The sequence below is a fragment of the Canis aureus genome, chromosome 26 (assembly GCF_053574225.1).
Source record: "Canis aureus isolate CA01 chromosome 26, VMU_Caureus_v.1.0, whole genome shotgun sequence".
Lineage (NCBI taxonomy): Eukaryota > Metazoa > Chordata > Mammalia > Carnivora > Canidae > Canis > Canis aureus.
In genome coordinates, this window is record NC_135636.1 from 12,067,258 (window position 1) to 12,080,370 (window position 13,113).

A 13,113-nucleotide genomic window follows, 5' to 3' on the forward strand; every position below is an offset into this window, starting at 1 on the left:
GTTGCTAGCAAGGCCTGCCTTAAGCTGGGTGGCTTCTGGGGTAAAGTTTCCTATATACAATTGACCCCAGCCATGATATACAGGCTCATTGTAGCTTGCTTTGCCCCCTGCCTCCCCAGATTTCCAAGCAGACCGTACAAGCTTTCCAGAGAGGCTAGTGAGAGCTTGCCTCAGAGCCTTCCCAAACTGTGTGAGAGCAGTTGGTGAAGGCCCACAGGAAACTCTTAACTCTGTACTTTCATGGTAGCCTGGTACAGTCCACACCACTTGGCTTCCATGGCTCCAGGCATGCCCATTATGCCCATGTTGCATGTTATCAAAATCACTATGCCATTTCTGGCACAAGGCTTCTTTTGCTTTGGAGCACTATTTCCACTTCTTGGCTTGGTGTATCTGTAATTAGGGCTCCAGGTTTTGTTCTTTCTGCCTTTGCCTTTTCTCTCTTGGGATACTCATTCTAACTCATGTTTCTGACAACCTTCATTTTAGGATTATATTGTCTAGAGCACTCTGCTTTTAGTCTGGTCACTTAAAATTTGCTTTTATTTAAAAATACTTTTTTGGTATTATTAACATACAATGTTACATTAGTGTCAGGTGTGTAACATAGTGATTTGACTTCTTTATACATTATGCTATGCTCACTACAAGTGTAGCTACCATCTGTTACCACACAATGCTATTACAATATAACTGACTATATTCCTTATGTTATGTCCTTTACTCTTAGGACTTTTCATTCCATAACTGGAAACCTGTATCTCCACTTCTCTTCCCTCATGTTGCCCATTCCCCCAACCCCCTCCCCTCCCATGCTACATCGGCATACAGAAGAGATCTGGGTTCTACCCCCTCTTTAGGTAGATTTTCAGCTGATTCTCCTTTTCTATGCTCCACCAACACTTCTAATTCCAAAATTACTTGGTGTGAACAATTCCTGAAACTCTGGGGGAATTATATAATGTATTTCAGGTTCTCCTTGCCTTAAGGGTTTGGATTTCTAGAGTTAATTAACACTGATACATCTGCTTTTTAAATTCCAACATTTGTTCCCCTGTTGTCTTCCCCTCTTACTGATGCTTCATTTGGAGTTTGGAGAAAAAGAGGATCTAAAAGAGTTACTCCATGTGTCATCTTTAACCGAATCCTGTTAATTTCATAGAATATCAGTAACCTATGAGTGAGGGAAAAAAACAGCACAATAGAGGTGGCTGAAAGGCTCAGTTGGTTGAGCATCCAACTCTTTATTTTGGCTCAGAGCATGATCTCAGAGTAGTGGGATGGAGCATGACATTGGGCTCCACATTCAGCAGAATCTGCTTGGGATTCTTTCTCTCCTTTTCCCTTTGCCTCTGCCCCTCTCCCACTCTTTGTCTTTCTCTCTAAAACAAATAAAATTTTTTTTAAAAAGATGTCACAAAATAAGAGGGTTTGGTGATCCAACTTTTATATGAACTAGCTGTATGACCTTGGGTAAATCATTGGCTCTTATTGAGTTTTACTTTCTGTGAAAATAAAGTAAGTAAGCATTAGATTGTGAGAGCCTTACCAATGATTCTATATGATATCTCAATTTCCCAGGATTCTGAGTTGATTAGACCAACTCCATTTCTTAGCATTGGTAGAAATAGCTAATGCTATTTTTAATTAAAAATGCTATTAATAATTTTTTGTATAAAAATACCATCTCACTTAGCTTTCTATTTTAGTGCACACAAGGGTCTGAACATGGTGCCCAAATCTTTAGGTTCATCCCCAGACAGAAAGTCCTAGCAGTTCTGCTACATTGAAGCATATGCCACCTTTTGGGATGATAATGTTTATTAGGAAGCCAATAGTTAGCCATGTTCTATGTGCTTTGCTATTCCCAAGGCTTTTTTCTGGACCTACTTTGGAAAGGTCATTTGGAGGAATTCTAAAATGGAAGTGTTTTAGCCAAGGCTCCTTAGATCATAGTGTATGGTGTAGGTTGTCCCCTTGGAGCATAAACTCTTTGAGTAAAACATAAAGGTGGTCCACTTTGGTCAGGCTCCCTGTGCCAGCGTTGGTGACTGGACTTGCCCTGATGAGTTTGAGAGAAAGACTTATTCTCAGACTTATTCTCTTAACTGCTGCAATCAGGCAAGTGAGACCATTTATTGTCTCATACACACCCTACAAAGACCTTTAAAATAAATAGTATAATAAGAATACTGTTTTGAACTCCTTGGGAGAAAAGTAAATTTTTTGTTTCATTATGTGTGTTTCTGACTCTTATATACGTATGTATACACATGTATATACACAAGTTTACATATATACACACATATATGAGTCAGACCCCTCTATACATATCTGATGAGCTGTGACCTCCTGAGCATCAATGTGTCTGAATGTCCAGTTCAATCAAAGGACAGAAGAGAGGAGATAAAAGAGTTCCTTTTATGTCATTCAGCTCATCCCATGATTCAGAAGAAATAGGAGAAGCCATTTTCACAAGAGATCTGTGAAGACCTGGCAGGGCAAGTGGTTCTGTTGGGGTAACCAGGTAATGAAGTAGGTCACATATTGTGTGAGCTGCTATGGCCCTTACTTTCTGTTGAAGTAGGGCATAGCTCTCACATGCTGGAAGATGCGAGGAAAGTCACAATAGTGTCCTACCTGGCAGTTAGGGGAAGTGGTCAAGAGGAAGAGGAAAAGAGAGACTGCAAGTCCCCATGTGGCAACAGACTGAATCCAAGGCTTCCACAAATAAGCTTTAAGGAGAGTCAGAGTTTTTGTTTTTGCTTTTAGCCCAGCAATTAGGAACGAAAGCCTGTCAGACTCAAGGGTTATGCTTGGGGCTTCTGTGAACATTCCATTAAAGCTGATTGTGGTAACCTGTGGATATGCTATGTTTCATGGCAAAAGGAGATTATTGTTGCAGATGACATTAAGGCTGCTAGTCAGCTGACCTTAAAATAGCAAGATTAGCCTGGATTATTGGGATGGACCCAGTCTCATCACATAAACTCTTTATGAAGGAAGAAGGAGGCTGAGAGTGGGAGAACTCAAGGTGTTATTGCTGATTTTGATGATGTAGGAAGGGTGCCATGGGCCAAGGAATATGGCAGCTTCTAGAAGCTGGAAACAGGCCTCAGTTTTTGGTCAGCCAGAAAATGGGACTTCCTCTAACTTCAAGGAACTGAATTCTGCCAACAACCCAAATGGACAGGAAGCTGAAGCTCCCCTATAAACCAGGGACTCTAGAAAGACAGGCAGCCTACTGATATCTGGATTTTTGTATGGTGAGACACCTGCCAGACTGTGATCTCCAGAACTGTAAGATAACAAATTTGTGTTGCTTTAAGCTAGTAAATTTGTGGTAATCTGTTATGGCAGTAAAAGGAAACTATTACAATAATCAAAGTGTGGAGGCCCAGACAGTCTATTCTCTCTGCATCTTTAAACATTATTTTTTTCAGAACTGCTTCCCAGTCTCAGACCTCTTTCTCTATTTCTATGCTGTTATTCAAACATAACCTTAAAAATATATCTCTTATTGTTTCTAACTTTCATTCAGAATTTGCTGGAAATTTGACTCTATTTTCTTCATTCATCAGCTAAAAGCTTCCTACCAACCCTCTTTTGGCAGTCTTTGGTCTAGTGATTTTGTTGTTGTTGTTTGTTTGTTTGTTTACTCCTTTAAAAGACTGTTTTAACTCCCTATACCAGGTTTAAAAACTATGTGGAAGAGGGATCACTAACTTGAAAAGATGTACCATCTCAAGTAACCACAGAAATGTATACAAATAATGAGTTGTTTTGACCTATCAGATGGCAAACTTAAATGATGTATCATATGATGTGTTGATGAGCTTAAAGGAAGTATGTGATTTTACATACTGCTAGAGGTGTATAAATCTACAAAGTCTCCTGAAAAGGAAATATTATAGTATTTTCATAAATAAAAATGTGAGTTCTCTTGGACCTAGAGATGTACACAAAGGTAAAGATGTCTATTCTGGCATTGTTTGAGATTGTGTAAAATTGGAAACCTAAATCAATGGCCAAGATAGTGCATATAATAATATTTGAGAGGAAAGGGGGTGTGGAGACATCTGATCCCTTTGGCATTGTTGAATGTTTTAAGTGAGGATATGACCATGATCCCTATAGTAATTTAAAAAGGGAAGAACTCTCAACCCAAATAAATAGATGATAGATAGATAGATAGATAGATAGATAGATAGATAGATAGATAGATAAAGGAAAGACCATGTTGAGTTTTTTTCCAGGAGAAATCCAGGTCTACTTCTACTTTTCAAAATAGAAATGAAACCAGCCTGTTGTCAAAACCCAAAAAGTTCAGGCAGCAGGTGGGTAATTTAGTCATGGAGCTGGCTGTTTAGTTATTTGGATAATTGAATTTAAGCCATCATGGATAATGTAATCCAGTTTAATTTGCAAAAATGTCAGGCCTGGAGACAGATCAGAGGAAAACATTCGGTGATGGTAGAAGCGTCATTGGAGAGACTTGCTTTGTGTTATGAGCTATCTGTAAGCACCAACCCTTTCCCAACATAAGGGCCTAGATTGAAAAGATTTGATTAAAAACCTTGGCAATCTGGTGTGTGTCATTAATGTTAGTGTTACATAATGCATTTTCCTAATTTATTTATGAAATGTTTGATTTAGTAGTCCATTCGCCCCTTGTCAAAAGCATCTGGGAAAGCCTTCATATTCAATTTGTTTACGTGAATAATAATTTGATTTGGGTTTTCCCATTTGGCAAGTTTATTCTGATCACAGTGACATCTATAACGAGACCACATGGTTGATTCCTATTGTTCTGGAAATTTTGGTCTTCATTTCAAATGTCACATGCAACGAACCACCCATCATTTTCCAGCCAAAACATGTGCTTGCTGGCTTTGAAAAAGGGACTGTAAGTAAAAATGGCATTTTCTCCATTTATTCCTTGGATCTACAGCCAAACACCTTTCTGCTTTGCCTGCTCTTTGTTAGTCTCTGCCGTGCCCACGGCTCATGCCCAGAAGTTTTGGGCATGACTTGTGGGCACGACTGACATTTATTTGCTCAACATCTGCCAGAAGAAGTCACCATAAAAAAGGGCTATAGGAAGAGTCTTAGACAACATGGGAGAAGAGTAGACATTGTGAATAGTTGTGGTGGCTAAGACTCAAATTGTGTTTGTTTCAGAGAGACCAGTAGATGTCTGGCTTCTGTTTTTTTTTTTTTTTAAATTTTATTTATGATAGTCACACAGAGAGAGAGAGAGAGAGAGGCAGAGACACAGGCAGAGGGAGAAGCAGGCTCCATGCACCGGGAGCCCGACGTGGGATTCGATCCCGGGTCTCCAGGATCGCGCCCTGGGCCAAAGGCAGGCGCCAAACCGCTGCGCCACCCAGGGATCCCGATGTCTGGCTTCTGGATACATGGACTGAAATACTGAAACACACTGGGACACAAGCAGCCCTGTCTGGGGTTCCCTTCAGTGTGCATTTACCTTAGTGCCCTGAGGGCAAGATTGCAGACCAGAACTACTTAGTGGCTCAATGTCAGAGGGAACAGGAACTGGTAGGGTAGCAGTACATTCTAGAACTTTTGAACACATATCAGAACCCCCTTGGGAGACTCCAAAATACATGGAGAAATTTGCTGAAGTCTTAATGCATGCCAATGGTTATTTACCCCAACCTTGTGATACCCATCTGCACTCATGTGCTGCCACTAATTGGTTACACATGGCCTTCACCATGAGCTGTATACCTATAGTCTCTATTGAAACAGTCCTTTTTTGGTGGTTTGTCAACATATCAGTATGGCAGATTAGGGATATGTGTGGTAGGAACCTTGCCCTGACTGTTACCTCTGAATCCTTTCTGATCCAGCAGACTCTGGCCAGTGGAGCGCTCATTTGGTGTCCTCAAGGCCATCTCATAATTCAATAGTATTAATGAGTTATTTCCTAGAGGTCAAAGAAAGACCAAAAATGGAGGAAATGATGGCCTTTCATAGAGAAGTGTAACTATATTAGAAGAAGTCACCAGAGCCTGGGCTTTTCCTGCCACTAGTTAGTTATAACTGCAGACCTGAGATAAGCTTCCAAAAGTGTATCACTGAAGGGGTGTCACTATCACCAATTCCAAAGCAGGGGAATAGAAGCCTGGAGGCTTTTTAAATTTGTCCAGGGAATGTTCCAAATCTAACATCTCTTTCTTTACCAATGATCTCTGCCAAATCTGTTTCACAATGCGTTGCTTTTATTTTATTTGTCTTCCTTTCAACATATATTGGAACCTTGATAGTCACAGAGTATCTATCTTCACAGATGGGGTCTCTGCACATGTGAGGACACACTGGTGGGTCATTAAACCAGGCGGGACCATAACCCAGCCTGCCCATCCTCAATATCAGCTGGGCGATAGCTCTTTGAAAATTACAGGTTGACTATGATGGCCTCAGGGACCTAAGTTCCTTACCTTAAATCTTTGCCAAAGTATCTAGTATGCTTATGTTGTCCTGTAAGGCAGAGATAGAATATCGCTTCTTTTCAGGAAACACAGCCTCAGGTTAGCCCCTAATTATCCAAATATTTAATTTACCTTGGCCTCTGTTCCTACCTAGAAGACTATCTTTTACACATGGATGTTTTGTGTATGATCTTAAATGAGATCCAAGATCCAAAGTTCCAGAACCTCTTATCTTGGGCCACTCATATTGCATCCATGGCAGCCACTGGTTCAAATGTACCAGTTCTTTATTTAAGTGTTAATGGGGACCCTAATCATTCACCCCAAGAGGCCATGTTTAATGCTAAGCACACTGATGACATTGTGAATTATGCTGTGATTTCATAATGATCTAGATACAACCTCCCCAAGGAGGAAAAGGTGTCAGAGCCACAGACTGCCTAGCAGGGGCTCATAGTTAATCACACAGAATGTCTACCAGCTGGATTTCACCTTAAACCATTGATTCACCAACTAAGCTGCACTTTGGAATCACTCAAGATACTTCTGAGAGCCAGGCCACCTTCCAGGTCAATTAAATTGGAATCTCTAGAGTGGGACCTGGGCAATTGCTTTTATAACTCCATGGGGGTTTCACATGTGGAGCCAAGGCTGAGAGCCACTCATCTGGTTGCACTGATTCTCCAAATGTGGTCTTTGGATTGGCAGTATTGGCCTCCTGTGGGAGCTTGTCTGAAATGCAAAATCTTGGTTCTACCTAAGACATACTGAGTCAGAATCTGCATTTTTAACAAGATCTACATATCGTTTCTATTGTCTCTTTGGACAGTCTAGTAACAAGGCTTCTCAGAGCAGGGAATATAGAGGAATCCATATTTTTTGTCTTAATGTGACAGATTAGAGTGAAAATGACTCCCATATTTTCACACACTTTTTAATGTGCTAAAAAAACACTACATAAACACTTCAAATTAAAAATTACACTTGGACTCTGGGCGGGGGGGGGGGTTGCTGCCTAATAATTTTGCAGTCAAAATGTGATTCAAAATTGTTGCCAAGACCATTTTTTCCATAAATGGCAAGCACTGGGCTTTGTTTGGCTTAGTGATACCCTTGAAAGCATTTCACACAAATATATAGGACACAAGGTACAAAAAATTCCTTTGTGATTTTTGGGGGCACAAATTTGTATCCACTGAGGGAGACATTACTTTTTCAAGGGGGAGGTTGAATGTAAAAAGGTGATTAAAAACAATAAATGGAGGCTTTGCCACTTGTAGAAACACAAATACAGACAGAGGTGAACTGTATTTTCAAAGGGAAGGAAAATATTCACACTGTTGGTGGGTGGAATTTACATAGATCTTGATCAAATATGCATTCTGTATCCTAAGTGTACGAGTTCGGCGCAGCACACAGCCTTTTTACACGGAATGTTGGTTCTTTGAAACAACCGAAAAGAGAGGTCAGTAGCTGTCGAGGTTGAGCACACATGCAAAAAGTAAACACTCGGCCGTGGGGACATCTAGGCTGAAGAGAGAGAAAAACCCTTCTGGGAGACCTCATTGCTGGCCACCATGCGGGGTGCTCCACATACAGGGGGCAGCAAGCTGATCGAAACTTCAAAGCTAAACTCCTTGCCCAAAGAGTAGAAGTGGGCATGAAACCAGACCTCTGCCTCCTCTGGGATCCCAGGTCATCAGGAAGTTCTTGAGGACCTCAGTGAACGGTGCCACCATTTTGCTTGAGAGCCCAGAATCTACTTTGCCAATTTTCCATGTCTTTCAAAACATCAGGGTGATATTTTATCCATTCTCTTCCCTTTTTCTCCTTTCTTTCTTTTTACCTTCTTTGCTGCTCCTTGTTTTCTGGCTTTCTGGCAGTCTTATTTTGGCACTCAGCATCAGAAAAGCTATTTCCTTGTTCCATTATTCCCAGATTCCATTAATTCTTTGGTGACAATTTAAGGATGCTTTTCCTATTGGAAATTTCTGTTTACTTGCCTGGCAGCAGAAAGGTTGATGTTTCCAAGATTCTTTCTGGCAATTCTGACATGGTCATAGAAATGCTATATCCAATGTCCCAATGTTTGATCTACTTAGTACGTTTACTGTCCCAGTGCTGTGACATGGGATTCAGTTTGCTTGTTTTGTTTTGTTTCTGAAACTCTCTGCCTCTAATATCCTTGGCTAAAAGTCAAGGCCAGCTTGTTCACAGGATATAAGGACCTTAGGTTAAACTCCTCAAGCTGTTTGGGATATACTAAGCTTAACTGACATCTATGTGTAGGTCTGTCCCTTCTGTCTTGGAGGATAGCCGGCTACCCTTAATGCCCATGACTCAAGAGGATCGCAATCTCAAGATCGCATCCCACCTGTCCTGTAGTGATCTCCCACTGTTGGTCCTCTCTCTCCTCACCTAGAGTTCAACTCCCACCTTGCTGTCATCAAAACTTTAAAGGCACAAATTGGTTACAGATGAGCTGTAGCGCCTACAGACCTATTCATTTTAATTATTAGTGTCCAACCTTTAAGATTTTACAGGAAAGTCATATTTTTGTTTGCTCATTGAAACTCAAGCAAAAGAGAAGATCTAACGGAACTGGGCCAACCTGGCAGCAATGCCTGGAGAGAGTCTAACCTGTTCCCAAAGATGATCCATCTCACCTTCTTCCTTCATATGGTCCATTCCTTTGTATCTCAAATTAAATAATGGATAATTCCAACCTATCTTCATTTCTTCTCTTTTCATGGGTGTCAAATCTTTTGTTTAATTCATTAAAAATTTTTCAATTCTTATAGCTTTCATTTTGAGAAATTGTATTTGATTCTTTTTCAAATTCTTGACCATTTTGACCACTTTTATAGTATCTGAATATTTTTTGATGTTTTCATATTTTTAATTTCTTAAACTTCCATGCAAGTTTCTTTTAAGTTCTTAAAGTCACATTATTTTCCCCTATGAGCCTGATGATTCCAATATCTGAAGACTTTGTGATCTGGTACCCACCCTGATTTGTTTCTGCTTGTGGCAGCTTGTCTGGGAACTATCCATTTACCCTGCAGCTTGACCTGTATGATTTCTTTGGCATTTTGGTTGAAGTTGACTTTCTCCATAAAGGATGTACATCTGTTCCTGCCTAGCACCTGGGACACCACCAATTTGGGGCAACTTTAAGGTTTCTTGATGTTTATTGCACCACAAAGGTATTCCTGACACTGAGACACCCCAGCTAGACATGGTAGGTAGCATGGAGAACACTTCCTGGACTGTACTGAACATGCTGGTTTCTGAGCTACTGATCCTTGGCCAAGGCTTTGGCGTCTGTTCACTAACGATAAATGACATTCTGTAATTTTGGATTGGTGAGTCATTTCAGAGCAGAACATAGCAGCCTGTTGGTATTGTTTAGTAACAATATTTGGATTTATTATTTGTTCCTGATTTTGGTGGAATCTGGGGAGGAGGGTTGGGTTTTATGGTTAAGACTGGTCACTAGAGACCCCCACCATAAACAGTTCCTGGTACCAAGGTACCAGGGTGCCTTACCCACCCGACCTTCCATCCAGAAGCACACATGTACACGCATGTATACACATGTCAGTTCCTGTTACAACCTGGACACAAAGCTCTCCTGTGAAACCCAGCCACAGAAGGACATAAAAAGCTAGGGCCTGTGGTCTCCTGACCTCTTTCCATGCATGTCTTCAGCTGCTGCTGCCATGCTCAACTGCTTGTTAGCTGTTTTGTGAATTTAAACTGAATCTTGTGAGTTTTTCCAGCAGTGGAGCACCCAAGGTGACTGACATGTAATAAACACATGTGGGGGCTCCTCTCGGGTTCTCCACCTTGTTTAGGCTAAGCTTCAGTGTCTTTTCCCAGAACTCCATGCAACTGAGGTAGGGAAATCTCAATGTCTTTCATGGTTTGCTGCAAACACACAGGGCTCCTCCCTTTACTCTCTTTTTGGATTCTTCTGAGGATTCCTTTCTTCTAATCCAGGTCACAGATGTATTTCATTCAAAATTTTCTTTTCTTTTCTTTTCTTTCTTTTCTTTTCTTTTCTTTTCTTTTCTTTTCTTTTCTTTTCTTCTTTTCTTTTCTTTCTTTCTTTCTTTCTTTTCTTTTCTTTCTTTCTTTTCTTTTTTCCTTTTCTTTCTTTCTTTTCTTTTCTTTTTCTTTCTTTCTCTTTCTTCCTTTTTTAAAAAAGATTTTATTTATTTATTTGAGAAACAGAGAGAGCACAGAAGTGGGAGGGAGGGGCAGAGGGAGAGGGAGAGGCAGACTCCCCATTGAGCAGGGAGCTGGACATGGGGCTTGATCCCAGGACCCTGGGATCATGACTGAGCTGAAGGTGGCGAAGTCTGGGGTGACTGAGACACCCCAGAATTGTTTTTTCAGTAAGGGGCTTATTCAGTATATCCAATCTTCTAAACTGCTAGAAAAAAAATCTCCAAGTCTGTATGTGTGATACACACACACAAGGAATATATATGTGTGTACATCTATACATCCATGTACACACGTTTTTATAGATGTGTAAGATGTGTATATCTACACACACAAATGTAATCATGACTCTCTAACCCACTGTGATCTGGCTTTTATGCCTTCTCCACTGCCCATGATTTACATTTTGCTATTACTAGAGGTATTGTCCTCTCTTCTCTCCTACTCTGCTTCTTTGCACTATATCAAGCTACTGCCTGCTGCTTGCAGACCCCATGTGACCTACTGCCTATTTTTGTAGATAAAATTTTACAGAAACACAGCCACACCCAGTTGTTTCTGGCTTGTCAGTGGCCGCTATAATGGCAGATTAGAATAGAGTTTCAACAGAGAACTTCTGGTCCACAAAGCCTAAAATATTTACTCTGTGCCCCTGTATAGAAGGATGAAAGGGCTCCAAAGTGCCTCGTTATTGCATTCTGTATATCATCTTTTGATGTCTGCTATTATTTGAAATTACATGGTTTTTCAAATAACAGCATGTCCTGCTTACTGTGAAAAGTTCATGAAGCATCTCATGGGGAATGATACCTTGGGATGTCTCATATGCAGTGTCAACATATCCACATGTTGGGTGGATGTGTAAGAAAGGTCAATGAGGACACCTATTTGGTCTCTGTTAGGCCTCTATTAGGAATTTATGAAGAACAGGAGATTTTCTGATTCTGGAGAACAGAACTGTTGACCAGCAAGATGCTATACCTGAACTTCTGACATCAAGAAGCAAGGAATTGAGGGGCAACTGGGTGGCCCAATCAGTTGGGCACCTGCCTTTCGCTCAGGTCATGATCTGGGAGTCCTGGGATCAAGCCCCATGTGAGGCTCCCTGCTCAGTGGGGAGTCGGCTTCTCCCTCTGTCCCTCCCCCCTGTTCATGTGCACATGCTGTTTCTCCCTCAAATAAATAAATAAAATCTAAAAAAAAAAAAAAAAAAAAAAAGGAAGCAAGGAATTAAAACTACAGTGTCAAGGAGCCAAGCTGGAGGGAGAAGGTGAATAAGGGTTTTTCTTGACCAGACTTGGAGAAACCAGTAATCAACCTTACTCTGTGGTCTTCCTACCACATAAGCAAGAGTGAAGTCCAGCAGTGGCCAGGCTACCAGGGCTAGTTGGAGAATTCACCAGAGTGTTGGCTACTGCTTCTACTTGAAGGGGACCACAGAGCAGAGAGCCCGGGCTATAAATCACCTCACCTTGAGAACTGGGGGTTGGGGCTGAAGACCTCATAAGGCATACTGTGCTTCTCTTTTATCCGCTGTGCCCCTGAAACCAGGTATCAGCTTGGATGTCAAGAGAGAGCTTAATCTAATTACTTGCAGAGTGAGCTAGCAGGGATGTGGATGAGCTTCCTATCCTCAGATACGCCCCCCGCCCCCTTCAATCTTTCTGAGAACCTGGGCTGAAGAAATTGTTAAACATCTGGGAAGGTCAGAGCCTAGAGTTTCAAGTTGTACTGCAGGTAAGGGGTTAGGAGACTTCTGATTAGTAAATGTCACTGTACCCCAGGACTGAGCTGGCACTGGCTGGACAGTAGGCAATGGCACTTTTGCATTTCATCGATTCATTCACAATCTATCAGAAGGAGGCTCACGTTGCTTTTTTCTGTGGCTGTCATCTCATTAACCCACATCCATGGGCCTCACATACCTGGAGCTGCCTGACTTGGGGCCATACGTGGCACGTAGTGAAACTCACAAATAGCTTTCTCACACTGGGCGTGGCTGCTCAGCCCTCTGGACGCACTTCAGAAGTGGCACTGAATCTGGTCCAGCACTCTCTCCTGCTCGCTTTCCCATGAGTATTCCTGCCACCACCTGATTTCCATCACCAGAGCACAAGGCCTGGCCCCTGCTTCTCGCAGATTCCATCTGATGGCTACGAAATCCTGTCTTTTTAGCTACTTGCTTGGGGTCTTGTCATTTCTCACTGGTGGTATCTGTCTCTAAAGAAGCTTGCTTGGTTTCTTGTCTTGCCATTCTCCATGCATCCTTGATTCATCTCCCCAGTCAGCTCCCTGCTCCTGCCACCAGTGCTATTCTGTCCCGGACAGTCCCAATTCCTTGGGATGGCCTGCAAACTTCTTCACTTCCTAGAAAGGAACTTCCTTTCTAGGCTCACACTCCTCTCTGCCTCCTAGCCCATCTAGTATG

At 41.6% G+C, this 13,113-nt stretch overlaps 2 long non-coding RNA genes across 3 annotated transcripts in view; one reads left to right on the plus strand and one right to left on the minus strand.

Moving 5' to 3' along the window:
* The window catches only part of LOC144297900 (uncharacterized), a 51,581-nt gene that overhangs the window by 34,217 nt on the left and 4,251 nt on the right, over positions 1-13,113 (plus strand). The window lies entirely within an intron of this gene.
* Positions 1,246-6,806, minus strand: LOC144297903 (uncharacterized). Its single transcript, XR_013364803.1, has 3 exons — positions 6,465-6,806; positions 5,852-5,950; positions 1,246-1,382 (listed from the first exon to the last, which is right to left on the minus strand). It is a non-coding gene; the product is annotated as an uncharacterized LOC144297903 (long non-coding RNA).